Source organism: Hylaeus volcanicus, chromosome 3 (assembly GCF_026283585.1).
Source record: "Hylaeus volcanicus isolate JK05 chromosome 3, UHH_iyHylVolc1.0_haploid, whole genome shotgun sequence".
Taxonomy (NCBI): domain Eukaryota; kingdom Metazoa; phylum Arthropoda; class Insecta; order Hymenoptera; family Colletidae; genus Hylaeus; species Hylaeus volcanicus.
In genome coordinates, this window is record NC_071978.1 from 18,373,536 (window position 1) to 18,394,219 (window position 20,684).

Sequence of the window (20,684 nt, forward strand, 5' to 3'; positions counted from 1 at the left end):
TCAGAGGAATTGAATCAGAGGAATTGAATCAGAGGAATTGAATCAGAAGAACTGTATTAGAAGAATTGATCCCGAAGAGTTCTACAAATTGTTCCTAGAAACATGCTATAAAAATTATCCCAGTAGAATTACGCTTCAGCAATGATCCTACAGGAAGTAGATGAGAGAAATTGCGCAATGTTGAGATTTCAAGGTGTAATAACATGGTAGGAAATGTAACGCGGCGAAGAATAATTTCTCCCCGATCTTCGGTGTTCACATAAGATCTACCGCGCGTATTCTACGGTGCATAGTTAGAAAGTCGACGCGCGTTTCCGTTGACGCATCCGCCGACGTTTCCGCTCTAAGCTACTCGACTCGCATCTTCTTGTATTCTGGATCCACCTGTGCATCGTTCAGTTTCGATCCCGACTGATCGCTTGTAAAACGTCGAACGGTCGAGCGGGAAATGTATCTTTCGCGCTCTGATTTACATCGGACGTTAGAGATTCATTGTGCCGTTATGCCAACTCGAGTTGCAAGAAAGATTGCCTTTCCTGGGACGAGTTGTTACCTTCTTCCTTCAGGCATTGTCAGACGTGATTATTCGTAGATGGATCGACGCGTTAATTGTTTCACACGTTTTCAAATGACGCGAAAGTTGTTGATATATCGTCAGCTATGTTGTTATGGAAGAGTTGAGATAATACTCAGCGAAAGATGCGCATATGAACTTTCACATGAATGTGAGAGAAAGAATTGGACTTCTCAGGAACAAAATTACTTAATTTCATCTTCTTTCTTTAGAGATCTCCTATGGAACATTATTTAGGAATTATTATCGGTAGACTGCGGATTTTTATGCATTTATAGGAAATTTGAATGTGTAAGAAAATGCGAATCGTTGGTCATTCTTCATAAACAGCAATTATAAATATAAATAATGGCCACTCTGACATCGGTTGAATATAGAATTAATTCTATAATTAATACTACAGTACAGTACAATAGTACATTAATACTACTAATACTAACTGAGTATCTTGATTTCTTCGAAATTGTTAAACCTAAGCAAAACTTAAAACCAAATATTTAAAATTCTACTTTTCATCCCATTCTAAGACCTTTCTCCAAAAATTTTATTAAACGCACACATTTTACTAAAGTATGTATATAGAAAGAGAAATAATATAATTTCATTCATACAAATTGAAAACATAAATAAAGAAGAGAAAACGAGGAAGAAAATACTGGAATCCTATATTGTTGATCCTGAAAGAACTTCAAGGACTTAGAATCGGTAGCTTCAGGGGCAAAGGTACTTCTCTGACTTAATGTAGGTATATTTAAATAACATGCAATACCAAGCTATCCCTTAATTTTGTTATTTATCCTGATGGGTTCTATTTCTTCAAAGGATCGATTTACGGTCGTCGAACAGCTTGTCGTTCGTTGCCCCCGTTGCTGGAGCATTTCACTGTCAGAGGGTCTTCGCGTTTCCTCCCTCCTCGTCGTGATTTCCCTGTCGAGTCGTGAAAACGCCGCAAAGCGCATCCCTAGAAATGCAACGAGTGGCGTTTAATGGCCCTCACTGCGGGCCAGAAAAACTTCTACAACACGTAACCGAGAGTGGTTAACTGCCTGTTTGAACGAGGTGTCCAGGCTCATTTACATTTCATGGCTGCGGCGTTACGGGACTGAAACCAACCGGTAGGATATCCTTAATGGATTTACAAAGTGTTATTAGTTACGATCTCTATCGATCGTGAGATCCACGCAACTTCGTGGGATTGCCTTCATCGCCATTTTTTTTCTAGCTTTATCCTGATTGAAACAGAAACGGTTTTATATCAAAGTAGTATATCAACGAAAACGTCTTGTTTTACTGAAGTGCTCTCGATTACGTTTTATTGCACCTCTTTATTTGAGTTTCATTGACAGTCATATTTTACTTTATGTCGGTGAAGTTATTTTTATTTATCAGAACTGTATGTTTTTTATACGAGCACTCACGATAACGATCGTGAATGGAAATAGTACACGTCTATAGATTGAAAATATACCGATGTTGTCTATTTTGTTTTTTACTTGCCTTAATGTTATATTTATATATATCCATTTATTTCTACATTTTGTTTCACTTCGATAACAATTTTTATTAATTACAACTGTACTTGTATGGTAGGTAAATGCACTGTCCCGTAAATAGTTCAAGTTTATAAATTAGAAAAATGAGTTTGATCATGTTTATCTTTGCCAAATAAGGGATTCCACTATTCTCTGGTTTATTATATTTTTCATTTTATCTTAACGTTATATTTAAACATATACATACATACATGCCTACATTTTTCTCGACATCGATAATAATTTTTCTTTATATTGACTGTGCCTATTTGGTATGCAGAAGCACTACTCTATAAATAGTTCAAGTCTAGACATTATAAAAATGCTTTTAATAGAAAATTGCTATTTTATGCTTCCATTTATCTGTTATTCGAACAAAATTATGCTTGCATCTTTATTACACATCTTTATTCCATAAAATTGATGGACATGTTATTTTACTTTCAAGGGTCGAAGTCAATATGTAAAATGAAACTTCATAAACAAATATTGGCAATTATCGGTGCGCGTGAGCCATTGACTGCATTTGATTTACCCCTACTGCGATAATAATAGTTCACAAAGTTTTAGTGGAAAGCGTCGATACGATAGTCGAAAATGGTGTAGAAGTTTGCCAAGTTTGATTAGTCTGGTTCAAGTCTGAACGAGAAATGAAATATCGACTGAGCGTGCAACTGATTTTTAAGAAGATAAATTTCATGCTTGAAAATTTTATTGAACATATTAGAACTTTTGCACGCTAAGAGACTGTTCTGAAGAAATCTGAATGCACTCCAATATAAGACAAATGTAGCATAAAATATTTGCATGGCAGAGCGGAATGAAGTATATCGTCAAGAGAAATCGTTCTTTAATATTCCGTTCAACTTACGATGTTTCAGTATTTTCACTTTATTTATCGTAATTTTTTAATGCATTCTACCAATTTATGAGACTTGCAGCATACGCGTTCACGCATAATATGTCCATACTTGCATCACAGGGGAAACGAGCGCTGCTATGTGTAGAACGTAAAGCACGAGGTAACTTGAAAGTTAAGAAGTCAAGGTACCGTGAAATTGGTAGGAATATATGGTATCGAAGAAATATGATTAATAGTAGGATTAAGAATGCTGGTATTGAAAATCCTCGAAATACACACGTGAAATCAGAGAAAAGACGTAGGTGGTTTATGACGGAAAAAAATGTCTTTATGTGGTTAATTTTATATAGACTTTATGCAATCTGGGAACGAAAAAAGTATGGAACTCGTAAATTAAAATCATAATGCATCACAGGTATTATTTGCGCGAAAGACGGATATTATGATTAATGACTTCGATGTTTTTGAGTTTTCAGAGCCACAAACATTGCTTTTTTTTATGTTAATGATATATATTTGGTGCTATGTTTTGCAGAAAGTCTTGTTTTAGCTTTTAAATAGTAATTATACTTTTTAGAATATTTTTAGATAGAAAATATATTTTTAACTTTATTTAGTATTTAAATTGAAAGTATCAGATTATACTAATTATTTATTTATATTATATATTTATATTGATAATATCTTTCCTTTTTCCTAAATCAAAATGATAAATATAAACGTTACGACGTTGTCCAAAATGAAAACGATAACATGAATATGAATATTTAAATCTTTAGTAGTATCTATACACTAAAAGTATTTTGTTTCTTCTGAAAGTAGAGATAGAAGATTATTTTTACCGAATGAATAATACACGTAACCACCATGTTAAGAATCTAAGAAATAATTTAATACAACTTTGTTGCAAATGGAGTGATGATCGAGATTCAAAATATTTTTAATTGAAACCTTACATATTTTCATCCATAATAAAATAATGTATGTTTAGATAAATTATTCACACGCTATAATTTGTCCCTTTGCACCACACAACTTTTGTAAAAACACATTCTTTCATCCCTTCATGAGATATCGAACCATTCCGCTTTAAAAGAAACACCCTGTACAATGACACAAAGTTTTCCGCGCACAAAGTGCGTCTTGCTCGATAATGGTCGTCCGCAAAGGGTTAAGCTTAAATCTCGTTGATGAACGCCGCGTGTACCGATCTTCCTGGCCGTGTCCGCGACAGAGTGCCTTCCGTGGAGCGAACCAGTGGTCGTACTGCTCGAGTAACTTTCATTTCGTCGCGAATCTAACGGAGTTTCTCGTGTCACTCGGACTAGCTGCAAGCCCTGCAGGATAGCCTAGCCGCTTCCATCGCGGAGCGTGCGCTGATTTTTTTGCTGGAGTGCACTCCGGTGCAGTGGACGTGCGCGGCCGCTGGCAGAGGTAAACTAGTTGTTCCAACGACACTACGGCATTCCACCAGCCGTGGCATTAAAGTCCTTCTGATATTCACGTTGTCGTTCTGGCAATAATTTCCGTCCCGCTGACAAGAGCATCGATGCGCGATATCGTTTGGATGTGTTACGATCGACACTTATCCTCGCGCAGCTCGTTTCAAAGACCGGAAGCGCGTTCCAGCCGCGATACTTTTCCATCCGTTTTTCTTCCCCCCATCCTCCCAAGGCAAAAGACGGGGCTCCTCGTAAATTCAGGATGTAACACGAAGGATTCTACTCGATTTGTAATTGGAGCGTTGGGTATAGTGATCAGGAATAATGTGGTTGAATTCCGATCGGTCGGCTAATGATTACCACAGTGGCATTTTTCAAGTGAGGGCTTGAGAGAGTAGTAATAAAGTTGATGGTAATCGGAACCGAGAGAAGGGGGTGGAATAAAAATACGTATAATTAAACGTTAAAATCAGCTGTATACGTTTATAATTTGTTTGTTTTAATTCGTATTTGTTGTGGTTTGCTCTAAAATTAGTAATTAGGTAGTTATTTAAGATAGCAGATTTTATTAATTCATTCTGTGTATTTATCTTTGGATTTATAAAGTGTCTTCCTAATTAGTTATGTTATCTGGGATAAATTCTGTCAATTGAGAGTTATTTAAGGCTTATTTAAGTATCATTTAATCACTTAAGAATTTATTCGTTAATTTTGCAGAACGTATTTGAATCGTCATTTTTTTAGTACTGTATAATAGTCATTTAAGTATATTATAATTTTAATTTTGAAAAACGTATGATACCATATTAAGTTTTAAGAACGTCTACTACCACTTCAATTTTGAAGAATGTATGGTATCATTTTAATTTCGAAAAACGTATGGTACCACTTCAATTTTGAAGGACGTGTTTGAATCTTAATTTTTGAGAACGTATATAACAATTTTAATTTTGGAGAACACGTGGTACCATTTTAATTTTGGAGAACATATGGTACCACTTCAATTTTGAAGAATGTATGGTATCATTTTAATTTCGAAGAACGTGTGGTACCACTTCAATTTTGGAGAACATATGGTACCATTTTAATTTTGGAAAACGAATACTTTCACTTTAATTTTGATAAACGTATACTTTCATCTATTATATATTCTCTAACCCTCGTTTCTATTCCTCAACGTGTTTAATGGCTGTAAAACTTCCGTGACCTAATGTCCCCGTACCATGGTAAATTGATATACCTAACGATACTTTATTGCCAGGCTTTCGATTTGATTGTAAAACGTTTGGAGCACGATGTCCGAGGTCGTAAGTTATGGATTAGGATCAAGAGCTACAATGTAACTACTGTGAAACGCGGTTCTTTCTCTCGGGGAGTCACGACATTTGATTCGATCGTTAAGCTACCGGATACTCGTATCTCGAATTCTTCGGTTGCCGCTCGTCTTCGCGTATTTACGTTGATTTCTCACCGTGTGACTGTTGCTTTACGAGTGGTCCGGTCAGTTGAGGGGCAACTTGTTCAAGTGCACTCATAGTTTCACCTGTACCCGTCCTCGTTCGTTTAAAAGTGATACTTTGATAGGCGAGTTCGGTGCATTAACGAGGACCAGTTTCTTCATCCATTCTCTGATTTCTTGCACTACTATAGTTCCATATCCTGTAGCTTTTAAAAAGGTGTTTTAAAATGGATGCTGTGAAACGTACCTTGGGATTCGAAGACTTATGTTTCTTGTTTCATTTTATATTTCAAAGTGAATATTGCAACTATATCATTTTGTAATTGTTAGAGACTCTTGATGTTAGCTGTTGCTCACAGTTGTACTTTTCATAATATGCTAACTCTTAATTTTTCATATTAGGTGCTTATCGTTCTTTATTACTTGTTTATCACTCATCAACTCATTAATTTTTATCGATCTATCATTGAATTTTAATTATTACAATAAATTATTTGTTTCTTTCAAACCTATATGTAAAGACTTTGAATGTTAAGTTTTGTTATCATTTTAGTATAGTATTCAATGAATTCTTTTGTTCCTGACATAATTTCCAATTTTTCTAATTTACTACTATGCCTATTTCTTTTTGCAATTGATTGTCTTTTTCAATGATTAGTGTTGTTGTGCTTTGTAATATAATTAACGATTACAATTGTACTTTTCATACAGTGCTAGCTTTCGATTTCTCAAAGTAATTATTCCACACCAATGTTACTTTCCTGACGATTAGCATCTAGACAACTTTGGTGTCCGGTGCTGCAATTATCATGCATGTTCTAGCTTCTCACACTGACTATTATAACTATTTTACGTATACTTCTATGTAATTAATATTAAGAGATTTTTTATGTTAAGTGTTCCAACAGAAGTATCTCAACACAGATAAAGCTCGTAATCGTTTCTAGTTTCTCCGGTCAATTATTGCATGTGTTATCTTCATAATTGAGTTAAGCTAACCTAGAGTTTTAATACCAAGTGCTATTATTTCAGCGTTCAAATCTAATTACCTTAAAATAGATAGGCGGTTCACTGTTTTCACGAATACGGGAAACTTCTTCATTGGTTTTTCACTTTTTAATGAAACACGTACTTTTGCTATAACCAACGGCCGTGTAATTTCAAATGAAAAGTTAGCAAGATACCATAAATGATAATAATCGTGCGTAAGATTTTTTTGTCATGCACTGCTACCAGTTTTACTCTTTTTCCGTAGCTAGACCATTCTAAATTCGTTACATTCACGTAATATGTACATTCTGTAAGTAGAAAGCGCAGTTGCACGCCGAACAATTGTGTAACCGAGCAGTGTATTAGAATAAATTGTTTTCAAATTCCTGAATTCTTTTGTGTTCCAATTATCTTGTGGACGGAACTTTCAATCTAAATTACGCAGAGAATGTGAACATATATTTTTACGTTCGAATTTCAATTTTATCATTCACAAATTCAACGATAATTTGACATAATCTTTCGTGACCATCACATGAATTTCTTTACGTGTACATGCATTAATATATATCAATATAAATAAAATCTGCACTAATTAAGTTAAATTTATTACATTAGTGTAAGTTGGTATAGTAATGGTATGATATGATATATTAGTATAAGGACAAATTGTTAGTGAAATCATCAGTAAATAATCAATGATGACAACACTTTAACTGACCTGTGAAGATGGAATTTTTACACTTTCTTAGTTAAATTACTATTTATTTATGTTTATCACAAGATAAGATTTATGCACGTCTCAATTATTGTTCTCGTGAACATGGAACCTAATTAATGCAAACGTGAACATTTCTCAGGATTAATTTTCTCGTCGCAACAATAAACGAATCGTTAATTAATATTATGCCTTGAAACGTTCCAGGCACCGACCACCGAAAACGAAAAAAAAATAACAGAGTGGCTTTGGACAGCTTATGCAACGTCTGTTTATTTTTCGCGTGTGCAGAGCAGCCGTGACAAAAAATCGTTGAATATTTATCACTCCTGTCGTGTATTTGCCTGGATGTTTTAGATGCTAGTAGGTGATGCTTAAAAACGGAAGCCTACGAAACTTGGGCTCGCGCAAACTCGTTTCAACTAATGGAATCAATTCCAGAAAACATTGTCGTTGATTCCACGCGATACGATCACAATTTCCTACGTTACAGCGTTATACCTTAATGAGATTCTGGGCTCTAATTAAATATCTCGTTGAACGCGCGCGGTGTCCATTCCATCGAGTCAAAGAAGCACTGAATCGCAACGCGGAACGAAACTCGTCGTTTCTCGATCTATTAGGCCGAAACGTACAAAATGTTCATGTTTCTTTCGCTTCAATTGCAGTAGAAGCTTCATTTGTTTTTAATTGGCCTTTTCATTAGACAAAATTTTTAACAGATTTCATGTTGTGGCAAATGTTAAATGGACATTACGATTTCGAGCATCGTATGTAAAACTATAACAATATCATTATTCTTCACGAGCAAACTAATCTAATTTGTAATAGTAGTCACTATGCAAGTGTATTTTGTATGTACAGATTAAATATTGTGGTACTGTATGAATATAGATAAATTATTCTGATACATATTATCGATATACACATAAAACTTTTTGATATTGTAATGTATTACTTATGCATATAAAGCATTCTGATATTTTATGTGCGTGTAAATCATTTTGATATTTTCCATATACAGATAAAATATAATCTGAAAGAATTACAGTTTAGCCATAAATTAAAAAAGTCAATTTGAAAGTTGAGTGTTTTCATAATTTGCGAAACTTTGAACTATGTATTTCAGGCTCCTGAATCAGAGGATTATATTGTCCAAACAGATGATATTCTATTGAAGCATTCTTATTATAATCTTTTAAATTTATTCATCTGTAGTGTATTTAGTAAAAAAATATTATGCTATGAAAAATGTGGTAACAGCATATAGAAAAATTGTTCATTTATTATACAAAATATTAAGAAAAAGAGACTCTGAACTCTTGACATGATTTACAATAAAAAGTCGTTAAAAAAAATTCTTGAGCTTTACAATTCACATATGCTTGTAATTGAACAAATTTAAAACATTAATGCTTCAAAAGACATTTGTTTGGAAACAAAGCACAAACAGTCAACAATAAAATTGGTCTTATACTCTCATAGTCACCTTCTTAAAATGCAAATTTGGTTTTGGAATAGATTACTATGCCTCGTTGCCATTTATTCATTCGACAGATCTTGGTAGATTTTCGTAAAAAATTCCTCTTTTACTAAACGTTATTAGTCAATGCAGAAATGGTTCGTTAGATTGATGTTGAAGCAGTGAACTGCACCACACTGCCGATTTCACTGATCCTCCCCGAGCTTAAGAGGGATTCAGTACTCGAGCTTCTTAACTTGTCCAATTTCTTTTAAACCTCTAGAAATTGTCGAGGCACTCTTTGTGGAGATATTCTGCGAGTTCACAGATTACCATGGATCTGTGTCAATTAGGCTCCTCGAATCTTTGTTCTTCATCTTCTTTGCAGGTCTCTCAACTGAGTAGGATTTATAAAACCCAAGAATAGTAGCTACATTCATTGATACTTCTGTTTACAAAAATTAATGTTAATATCACAGATTGTTTCAAATTTTTAAGTTTTATTTAGATAAGATTAAATTGTACTGCACCAACACATCACTATTATTGGATAATATTACCTAAGAAAGGTGAATTATTATATTTTGTGAGCTATTGTAAATGTATTTCTATATTATGGTAAGGAACATTGCCTTTGGGATAATTATATACTTCAAATAATTGTGAGTGTAACTTCACTTTTATTACTTCATATTTTTTACATGTAGATATTCTTCTGATAATTTATTTATTTACTGGATAAAACCGTTTTTGTAGAAAGAGTTAAAAGACGAGCATTTTGTACTAAAATGTTTATTACAATTTCAGATTCTGTAGGACTTTGTCATTTATGACTCAACTAAAAATATTTTACTATTCACAGAAAGTCATTCTTTTGAAAGAATACAAAAATATCACACTAATATTCATTTGACTTTCTGACGAGGAATCTTTATTTAATATACCGAATATACTAAACGCATGCATGCTTACTCGCATTACAATTCATTCTATTACTACATATATCTTTCACATGCCTAATATCATTGTTACAATTATTTTCATGCTATTCTAGACTTTTAAAAGCGTAATTCTCACTCCCCGACTTTTGAAAACTCATGTCAAAGGAATAATCAAACGTGAGATATTTCAGCCGAATGCGTCTTTCATTCTCCACAACATACCGTATACTGTTTTATGACTGTAAAATAAATAATGAATTACCGACAAGCAGTGCAGTTTGTATTTACAGTCATGGGCCTAAGAAGACCCATCCTCAAATATTCAAGAATTAATTAAGAATGGAATTGTTTTTAAATATATTATAATTGTAACTAAACAGAAAGTATTCTAAATAAATAGTTCTTGGGACAGTATGTTTGAATCGTGCATCTAACAGACGTTTCAAAGATTGTATGGTCTAATATCGTCTGTCCTCGAGCGCTTCGCAAATCGAAGCGCCAGCCACGCATTATGTTCGTTGGCAAAAATTGAAAAGCACCCCTTTGGGAGGCGTGCCAGAGATTGGCAAACATGTTTCACCACGCTGGGCCGTATACGCGAGGAAATGAAAAATCCACCGACGAGCTACGCCCACTTCTAATTGCTATCGGTGAATCGCGCGCACTCGGAGAAATAATAAAACGGCAGCGCAACGGAATCTGGATTACCGTCGATTTTCTTTCGTATTATAATTTTATGCGGCGCGCATACCCTGCTCCGGTTCACTGGCGCATCTAGACTAATGGGGGCCTGATTCTAATTACTTTAAGGGGACATATCCTTTCCTATAACGTTTTATGGAAAACAGATGCTATTTGTATGAAAATTAATCTGTCATTGTATATTTGTATGTATATTAATCTGTCATTGTATATTTGTATGTATATTTGTATATCTGTTTACTACGATTCATCTATACATCATTCACGTGTGTATATTTATTAAATGCATTTATCTATTCATCATTACATTTATATAGTATTTATCAAATAAACTTGTACATGGACAAATATATATTTATGTATTTATCAAAGACATTTATATATCTATTCAAACACATTTATATATTTATTGATTCTTGTATGTATATTGTATATCAAATGCGTTTACATATTCTCGTATTATTCATATATTAATGACACGTTTATCGAAGATGTAAGGCAAACAAACAGTGAAATATATCAGTAATATAAACAATGCGATCGATCATCCTACAGTAGACAGAAGAAAAGTTTTATATTTGTAGTCTTCTATAGTAAATAATTCTTAAAAAAAAAATCTACGAGAGTATCAAAGTATTTGGTCAGAAATATACGTGATAATTAACTAGTAATAAAAAATCTTACAAAATTAGAAAAAAACAAAGTTTTTACACGTGTTGTTTTATTTGACTTCAGCACTCAAAATAATATCAATTCGACACAGCTGCTAAAAAATGTAATAATACAAGTAGTACTTTCGAAATAAAATTAGAAAATTAGAAAATAATCAGGAACTTCTTTACACGAACCACAACAATTTTCAAAAACAACAGAATTTCTCTTCAGTGTCTCTAAATGGTACTTAAATTAAGAAATGAGAAAATAGGAAGCTAATGAGTGTCCAAATTGAATTCTCGTTAATTTCGTGGTAGATCCGCTCCTGGACCAGGTTCTCCATTGGAATGAGATCGCCAATCGACGTTAAGGCGAGCACGAACAGGGCAATGAAGGGACGGAAAGGCAGGTCGATTCGATATCTCGACGAGTCGAGCATTAACGCGCTATTAAGACGCATAGAACCGCTTTGGGCATCGCTGGCAGACTCGCGAGACACGGAAGAACGCCCATGGAATGAGAAGAGTTCGATTGAGACCGATCGGGTAGAATGATAGCGCAACTGGCTGATAAACGGGCAGAAATGTCGCCGAAGCACGCGATAAAGTTAAGTTGCAAATGAACGCGGAGGGAAAAACGCGGGTAGACGTCAGAGAATTAAAGAATTAGTTGCCTCAACGTTGAATACGGGATCCAGAAGAGATAAGTACTCGAGAGAAGTACGACTGGTTGAGGAAAATTAGATAGTGTCGACAAAATGGAACGACGGGTGTCATCTAGCTGTGGGCTTTTTGCAGTTTCGTGGAGCTCGAGAATTATGAGCGTGCAGGTAATTGCACCGGTGCATTTAGTACTTACGAGAGTTGAATGAACAGCGACGCCTACGATTTTACAACTCCTATCAAAATAAAGGTATTTTGTAATTTATTTGATTTTGTAATGTTTTCTTTAGGTAAAAAGAATTTTCTTCGCGTGATATGATTTAATTGGGGCTCGATAAATGTAATTGAATTGAAATGACAATGTTTACATATGTTTTAAGACTTCAGTTGAGGGTCATCTTTGACGCTAAATTCAAAGCAATCTTTGATTTAAGAGGTGACAGAAACCGCTTGTCATCTAATTGTAGGCTTTTTGCAGTTTCGTGGAGCTCGAGAATTGTGAGCGTGCAAGTAATTGCACCGGTGCATTTAGTACTTACGAGAGTTGAATGAACAGATACCCTTAGAATTTTACAACTTTAAAAAGGAATGAATTATATTGTAACCTACTTAATCTTGAATTGTTTTTCTAGTGGATAAAAATTTTTTTCATGTGATGCGAATTGTTGCTAAAATTACAATGTTTATATACATTGAAAAGTGCGAAATTTACCTGTTGTTCAATTACTTCTTGACCACGGTTTAATTTAATTCTAACATTTTCAACATTGGAAGAGACAATCAATACATGCAGGCAGCATGAAGAAAATAAAAAGTAGAAACAAACACGTTTTAACATAAAAATGAAAAGAATGAAATCAAACGTAAAGAAGTAAACGAAAAGAAAAATAATGAAAGGTTTATATATTTAGTGCTTTCTCTAATTTGAATACTTACAATAATGTTATCATTTCAATATGACAGTTAAATTGTTATCCATATATATACAGATGTTCGGTTTTCATTAAAATTAGAGAAACATTGGAGAAAGAATTTTTGTTTACATTTCTGAATGGTAGTCAAATAAACAAATAAAAGTAACAATTACATTACAAACAAAAGTAAACCAAAGAGATCAAAGATGCCTCGTAACACAAAAACTCCATCCGCAGAAAAAGAAATGAACCGCGTAAAGGATGGCAGAACTAACGAAAGAGTAATCATGGAAATGGATGGCGGGCGAACAAAGATGTAGCGGAGGAGAGAGACACGAAAGCTCGATGAGAAACCAGATTCAAAATCCAAACGGTTAAAAATAGAATCGAATAGCTGGAGGAAGACCAAAATCAGGAACAAGGATGAAAGGGGGAGGAGAAGGAGCCGAAAGAGAGAAACAAATAGGACAGAATTCCTGTCTACAAACTTTAACGGAGGCGACTCGGTCCACTGGAGATGCTGGGAGGCACGAAGCGTGTCCGAAACCTATTAAAGCCCATCTACCTGGTCCTAAAACAATACGGTCTTTGGCGCAGGTGCAACGCTGCGAATGATTCCATCGTGCCGTGGGGCCCCTCTCGATCGCGGTCGATACTTGATCGTCGTACATCACGAGAAATCGGTCGTGAACCTTTGATCTTCGTAGCTGAAGTTGTTTCTGACCCGGTCCAATTATGCATGTCGGCCGTAATTATGGGTTTAATTAGACGGCCAGATGCATTCAGTGAGAACGTCGAAACCCGTGCCTCGGCCGAAAGGCGTCTTGATATTTTCGTTTCAGTGATTAATTATCTTTGACCTCGATCTTGATCTTTGCTCACGTTTCCAATACATACACCCGGCAAATAAATATCAGGTGTACGTGATTTTATTGTAGCACGCGGCGTTATTCATCGTCGCCCGTGATTTTATGGTATTGCTTGGTTTCGTGGGATTTGTTGGATACATCAAGATTCGGAGCAAGGGTAGAAAGTTGTTTTAACACATTCGCGACCACCAGATATTTTACGTTTCCAATACCGAGTACTGACGAAAGTAATAAAATTCTGAAGCTGGACATCGAGAATTTGTATCGTTAGGGCAAAGATAAAAATTACAAAATATGTTTTGAAATATCAATGTTGTAAATATGTAGTGTATTAAATGAAAAGATTTTCATAATTTTTTTATAACCAGGAATAGAATTTGAAGTGACGTGAACGCACGTCAGCGGTCGCGAATGTGTTAAGAGAATATGAAATAGGAATTTCTTCAGGAATTCAATAAATTTTTACACATACATAATGATTCACTCTATTGAATGAAGAACTAAAGAATTCTTTGGTTACATTCTATAATGGCAAAATAAAACTGATCTGTTCTTAAATTCACATGAAATAAATTCAATAAAACACATGATCAATTAAGGACTTATACATGCATACTACAACAGGGGAAAACAGAAAACATGCTACTCAAACATTGAATCATTTTTTTAAAAGAACATTTAATTAATACAAAATAACAACCGCAGACAAAGATTATTTTAAAGTTGAAAGTAAAAATAGCAACAAATAAAATGAATTTCCAAATCCAAAATTAGCCTTGAAGTACAAAACTCGGGTCAAACTCGTTTTATCCTACTTTTAGACGGTAAAAATTCGCAACCTCCGTTAAATAAATAAAATAAATTCCGCCAAAAGCTATCGACGCTGGAGCTGCACGAATCGATAACAAAGAATGTAAACATCGTCAGATTTCACAGTTTCCGTGACTTTTACCTGGTTCGAGCCACGTAAGCAGTCATAAATTCGATTTCAACGGATTTTTTCGACTTTAATTCGCCGAAAGTACGCGCGATTGCTGTTCCGAGGGTTTGTCGCGTGGCTACGACAATTTTATGGCAGGACGGAAGGAGGTATCAATTTTATTTTCTCGTAAAGCGACTCCATCGAGGTGAATTTGCATTCCGTGTGGTGCACTTCCGCAAGAGGATCGTGGCAGGCTCGCATAGTGGCACCCCGAGGGTATTTCCGGTCCGCGTGCGTACGCACATTGAAGGTTTTTCATGCGGGCGGACAGATCATGCCAGAGGGGATTCGAGTCATCCTTTCTCGTCCATGCGGAAAGAAGCGGATACGCAGAGAAGCTTGGCTCTTCATGGACCGCAGGATGCGCGTCATTGCTTCTGGCATATTCTCGATCGTGCCCATCTTTTCCCTCATTTTTATCGAAATCGTATAAATTGATTCTTCATTGTGATCGACTTCGCCGAGAATTATTAATAGCCCGCCGATCGGGCAAGCGGAAAGCTAACGTTTCGAAGCGGATGCGTACTTTTGTTCACTCTGTGATGATTATAAAAGATAAATTGGTAAAGATATAATAATAATATAGAATTATATAAAATAATCTCCAAAAGGAGTTCAGAGTTGCATGAACTACTGATGGTTATTACTAGGCACTTAATGAATATTGTTGCTCGATCTTGTTTAATAAATTAGATTTTTGAGGAAAATAATTACTTTTATATTATGATTTATATGATTACGATATTACGATGTTACAATGAATTTGGCTATAATCTTCAAAAGGAGTTCATAGTCGCATGAACTACTGATAGTTACTAGGCACTTAATAGAGATTGTTGTTCGATCTTGTTTAATAAATTAGATTTTTTGAGGAAAGTAATTACTTTTATATTACGATTTATACGATGAATTTCATGCAAATATTACACTCTATCTTACCTATTTCACTTTGTCTTTTAATAAAACACCAAGTATATTCGATTTTTTTAAATTTTAGTCGAGAGTGCACAAGTATTAAGGCAAACATTATAATTTTTATAACATTTTCAGTTAGCAGAATATGAATTTTTGTATGGTGACTCGAATGTTATAGTAAACTCTGAATTGCCTTGCCACTAACTCGATTTTTCTTTTTTTGTTTCAGGTAAGTCAAGACAAGTTAACAAAGATGAATACACAACTATTTTTCAAAGAAATTTTTCGGCTCAGGTATTTATTACAATTACTTACTATTACAGTGCAGAAGAATAATTATTCCTATTTAACGATTAATTAGACATGCAAGATTCGTTGCTTTTCTGTTATTTTCTCTCCTTTTTCTACTAGTTCTTCTATTGTCAGATCAGGGATACGAAAAATAATAAAAATTCTGTTTGATCTACTCAACATTTGAAACGCTGAGGTATTAGTTGATCAAAGTCATGGTTTATATTATGAGTTTTGGTTTTTTGGTATGAATCCTTTTATTTATTCCAAGAGAACAAAAATTCTGTTTGATCTACGTAACATGTGAAACGCTGAGGTATTAGTTCAAAAAATTAACAAGGAAGAGAGTGGAAAGGCAAGCCCTCTGCATTTTTTCGTTTCATGGAGACAAGTACTTGAAGTCCCCGTAAAACTCTATTCACGAGCAATTGCAAGGAAGGTTGCTCTTGCATTCTGCATTACTGGTGAAGTTTATGTCAACAACATCAGGGGACGAACCTCAGGTTCTTTTGGTAGTATCCATCCTTTTTTGAATTATGTCTGTGTCTTTCTTTATTTAGTACTATTGTTATTACATGAGCCGTTCATTGCACAAATCGATTGACTCCATAAAACGAAAAGTAGGAAAATGCGATGAAATACCCTCTGAAATAAATTATTTATTATTCAACGGTCAAAATGGCTAAAATTTTGTCGTTTAATGGTGTTAATCTTTTTTATTCAGAAAAGTCATCATAAATATAAAAAGTTATGACTATACCAAGTCTTTTGACATTTAAATTTACGATTTGTCAAAAAGTGGAGTTAATCGATTTGTGCAGCAAACAGCTTATATCTGAGCCTTTGTTACATTCCCCGCGTATGAATTCCGTGACGGGACGCCAATCACGCGTTACCAGGACCAAACGTCGATACCGAATACCCGTTATCACGCAGTCCACGGAGTATCAAGCGCGCGTAGGCCGCGGAGCAAGCATACTCTAGTTCCTGCATCCGTTTCGAAGCTGCGAGTACGATTGCGCGTAGCCATAGGTCGGTCAGGCCTGAGACTCTTCCATCGATAACGACAATCCGGCCGAGAGGATGTTTTATTCAAGGGAAATTGATCTTCCGCGGCCTGCACCGCGTTTGCACATATCCACGTGCACGCTTTACACACACAGTGGCGATCAACCAACGCGGATTCTTGCGTGTTTCGCATGACCTGCCATCAAAGACGTCTCAAGCAGTTAACCCATTCACTGGCAGGTAAATTTAAAGCATTTTCCTTGGGCGCCAAGATTTCATACAGATGTGTAATCTGGGTTATTATTTTGATAATAAAAAGTCATATTGAATTTGTTGTTTTAAAAAGTAAATTTACGATCTTCTTCTGCAATAATTCGTGCCAGTAGTTGCCAGTGAGTGGGTTAGAGGGGTACTCTTTTATTTTTATCAGTTTCGAGGCAATTTTCATGATTTTTCTCGCGGTCAAAGTATTTGACATTAACTTTGGAAATCTGGCACGTTTATTTATACATGCATGTACAAGATTCACTTAAATTTACAATTGTCCTGCAAAATAGGCTCAGAATATTAATGCGATTGAGTTTGCCTTAATGATCCGAACCACTGAAAAAATGACAGAGGTTAAACAATTAAACTGAACGACAAGTGTGAAATTATCTAATCTTCAACAGTTTCGAAACGAAATTTTAATTTTGTAGAATTTTTTACGAATTGTAGTTTGGCAGACAACGTGTTTAAGACAGTTGATTAGAAATACCTACTGTGACATGCACCAATTTTTTCTACTTTAATTTATGACAAGTGATAGGTTCTTACTTGTATACTTTACTTTTTTAATATGTTTTAGTTGGTTCTATTTGACGTAGCTCGAGTTATCATTTTCCTATTGCCTTATTTGTTGAAACAGCATGAAGTAACTCTTCCTAATTAACGGTATATCAAGGCAACATCCTAACTGTCCAATCCTATCCCTGCTAGTAGTATATCCACTCTTAAATCAGGACCCCATGAGTGTTACTAAAGATAATGGTCGAAACGTAGTACGTTTATGAATAAGTAAATTTCAAAATGAATTATGCTTCCAACCGATCCAACACAGAAAATACACTTCTGCTATCACCACCTAATACTATAGAGCTAAGAAAGTAAAAAAGTATATAAGAGATAAAGTAAAATTTACCAACTGGTCCAAGGTAGTTCTGCCTAACGTTAGAATTATTTAAAAAAAAAAGTGATTAGAGTTTTGCCATAAACGAATACACAATTTAAAGTATTTCTTGTTTTCGCGACAATTTACCTATCGTCAGATCTAAGTCAGTCCTGCCTAACATTAGAATTATTTAAAAAGAAAGTAATTAATATTTTGCCAGAGAAGAATACACAATTTAAAATATTTCTTGTTTTCGCGACAATTTCCTACCATCAAGTCCAAAATAATCCTGCTTAACGTTACAATGATTTAAAAGGAACCTAATTAGTGTTATGCTTCGAAGTTGCATACAACCCCAAGCGTTTACAAATAATATAATCCTTAATCCTTCAGTTTTAGTCAAGCTATAATAGCGTCCTAAAATAATACCTATACTCTACAACCAGGGATTAAACCAGGACCCATGAAATAAAATGGTGGACAGGGTTAGCTTCCCGAACGGTTGATCGTCACTGTGGGTGCAACGATGTGTACACGCGAGTGTTCGGTCACCGGAGCGTTTTATTTTCGCCGGTTATATCACAGGTGTTATCTTACGTCGTCCGCGTATAGGCGCATCGAGAAGCGGAGGAGGAAGGCGTAGGTATCGGATGTTACACAGCATAAGGGCAACGTTAGACAGGACCGAATTACACGGGGAAACGTTGCTCCTTTTGCCTCGGTGATCCTCGTGCTGCTTCTTTTTCCGCCTGTTGTTCCATCCAGGACGATGTTTAGATGATTCCGGGTTCGTACGAGCGCCGTATGTTCGCCAACGGGATACATTTGGCGCGATTAAGTTCCACACGTGTACTATGAGTTTTTACGGTGGATCCAGATGTTGAGGAAACGGTAGATGAAATAATTAATCATATTAATTTTTATTTACTAATTGGAAATGGAGTATAATGAAATAATAAAATACTAATTATTCTATTAACTATGATATTACATAAATATAAAGTATTGTAATTTACAATGCCTTTAACATGTCATGTATTTTCCCTATCCAAAATTTTGATTCAAAATTTAAATTATGTTAGTTCATATTTAGAAGACCTTTTACAATTCGAAGCAACTCAAGGTATATAATTATAGTTATCAAAATGTATATGGATACTGCGGTTTTTTTAAATTTACACGAATACTGCAGTTTTTTCTTGAACCTCGAAAAAAGAAATTCATAACCGAAGAAGTTAACCTCTTGACATTTAAATCTTTCGTACGTTTATCCTAAAATTTAAATATTTCAGCAAAGATTGGCTTTATTAGCAGATTGCGTGCAGCGTCAGTCATAATTTACACTTCTGTGCTTCGTGACCATGGTTTGGCAGCCTCGAATCAAGTCAGAGCGTTAAATCTCCATTTTATTTGCACTCCGAGTGACAGATATAACATATTAGCTAATAATACCTGTCATTCATATATGAATAACGCGGGCCACCATGAATCATTGTCTCATTTATATAAGAATCACACGATACTCGTTGTGTTAATATCTGAGCTCGTAAATTAAACGAATTTATTTCGAACAGCAGAGAACAATGTTGGTTGTCAGATAAATGCAGATTAAAGGAATATGTTATTACACTGAGACACTGTGTATATTATTCTTAAATAATCGTATATTGTGTCAATCATGCATTTGAAAGTTAGAATATTTCCAATTAAAAATATTTTGACAAATATAATATTTATCAAACTCATTGCTAAAAATGTACAAGAAGCGTACAAATTGTTGGCCCTTCGTTGTAAATATGCATTGTTTAATAGCAACGTACATCTTCATATAGGTGTTCATACTATATTTTATCATAATATCTCACGATACTAATTGAGAAACAAGTTAGAGCTACAAGAAAAATAATTACAAAAAGCAACGAATATTTACTGTTTTGTTGCAAAATAATAATTTTCCAATGTATTTAAAATTACCATTTCATTATCCATACATTGCAGTGTATAATCTACAAAATTAAATGAAATTAAATTGTAAAATATGCTTAAAATATGCTTTCTACGAATACCTTCATATTAGTCTACAACCCATAGAACGTAAAATGAAAATAATTGAAATCGTGTACCATGACTGTGTACATATGACGACCAGTACAAAAGGCGTATGGATATTATTATACAAGATTGAATGGGACTTTCATCCAGTAATTATTCGCGAATCAACAGATCTTCAAGTTTGAAGTATCTTGTTATTCATTTGATGAACCATCAATACACCTACGGCATCGAGCATTATTTCCGTATTAGTATCGCCGACGTTGTATCGAGCGATTGCCCCGAAGTCCTTCGCCGTAAAGGCTATCCATTATCGCCAATAATATTGCATTACAAGGAAGACCTATCTTCAAGGGGTTAATATTGTATTATCCCGCGCATTGTCCTGCAATAACGATACAATGCGAACTGTTATTAGACGCAAGTTCGAAGAACCGCATTGTGCCGCGTCACCGGTCAACAAGGTGTTAATTAGGAGCATTACCGGCCACTTTTCATTCATAAA

At 34.8% G+C, this 20,684-nt stretch overlaps 1 protein-coding gene across 3 annotated transcripts in view; it reads left to right on the forward strand.

Annotated features, from left to right (window-relative positions):
- The window catches only part of LOC128873194 (dentin sialophosphoprotein-like), a 172,130-nt gene that overhangs the window by 30,350 nt on the left and 121,096 nt on the right, over positions 1–20,684 (forward strand). The window contains exon 2 of one of the 3 annotated variants that reach the window (XM_054116577.1): positions 15,908–15,972. The exons of the other annotated variants lie outside the window; for them this stretch is intronic. The gene's annotated coding sequence lies outside the window, so the exon portion shown is untranslated. The remainder of the gene's footprint in view (positions 1–15,907; positions 15,973–20,684) is intronic. 3 annotated transcript variants of the gene reach the window in all.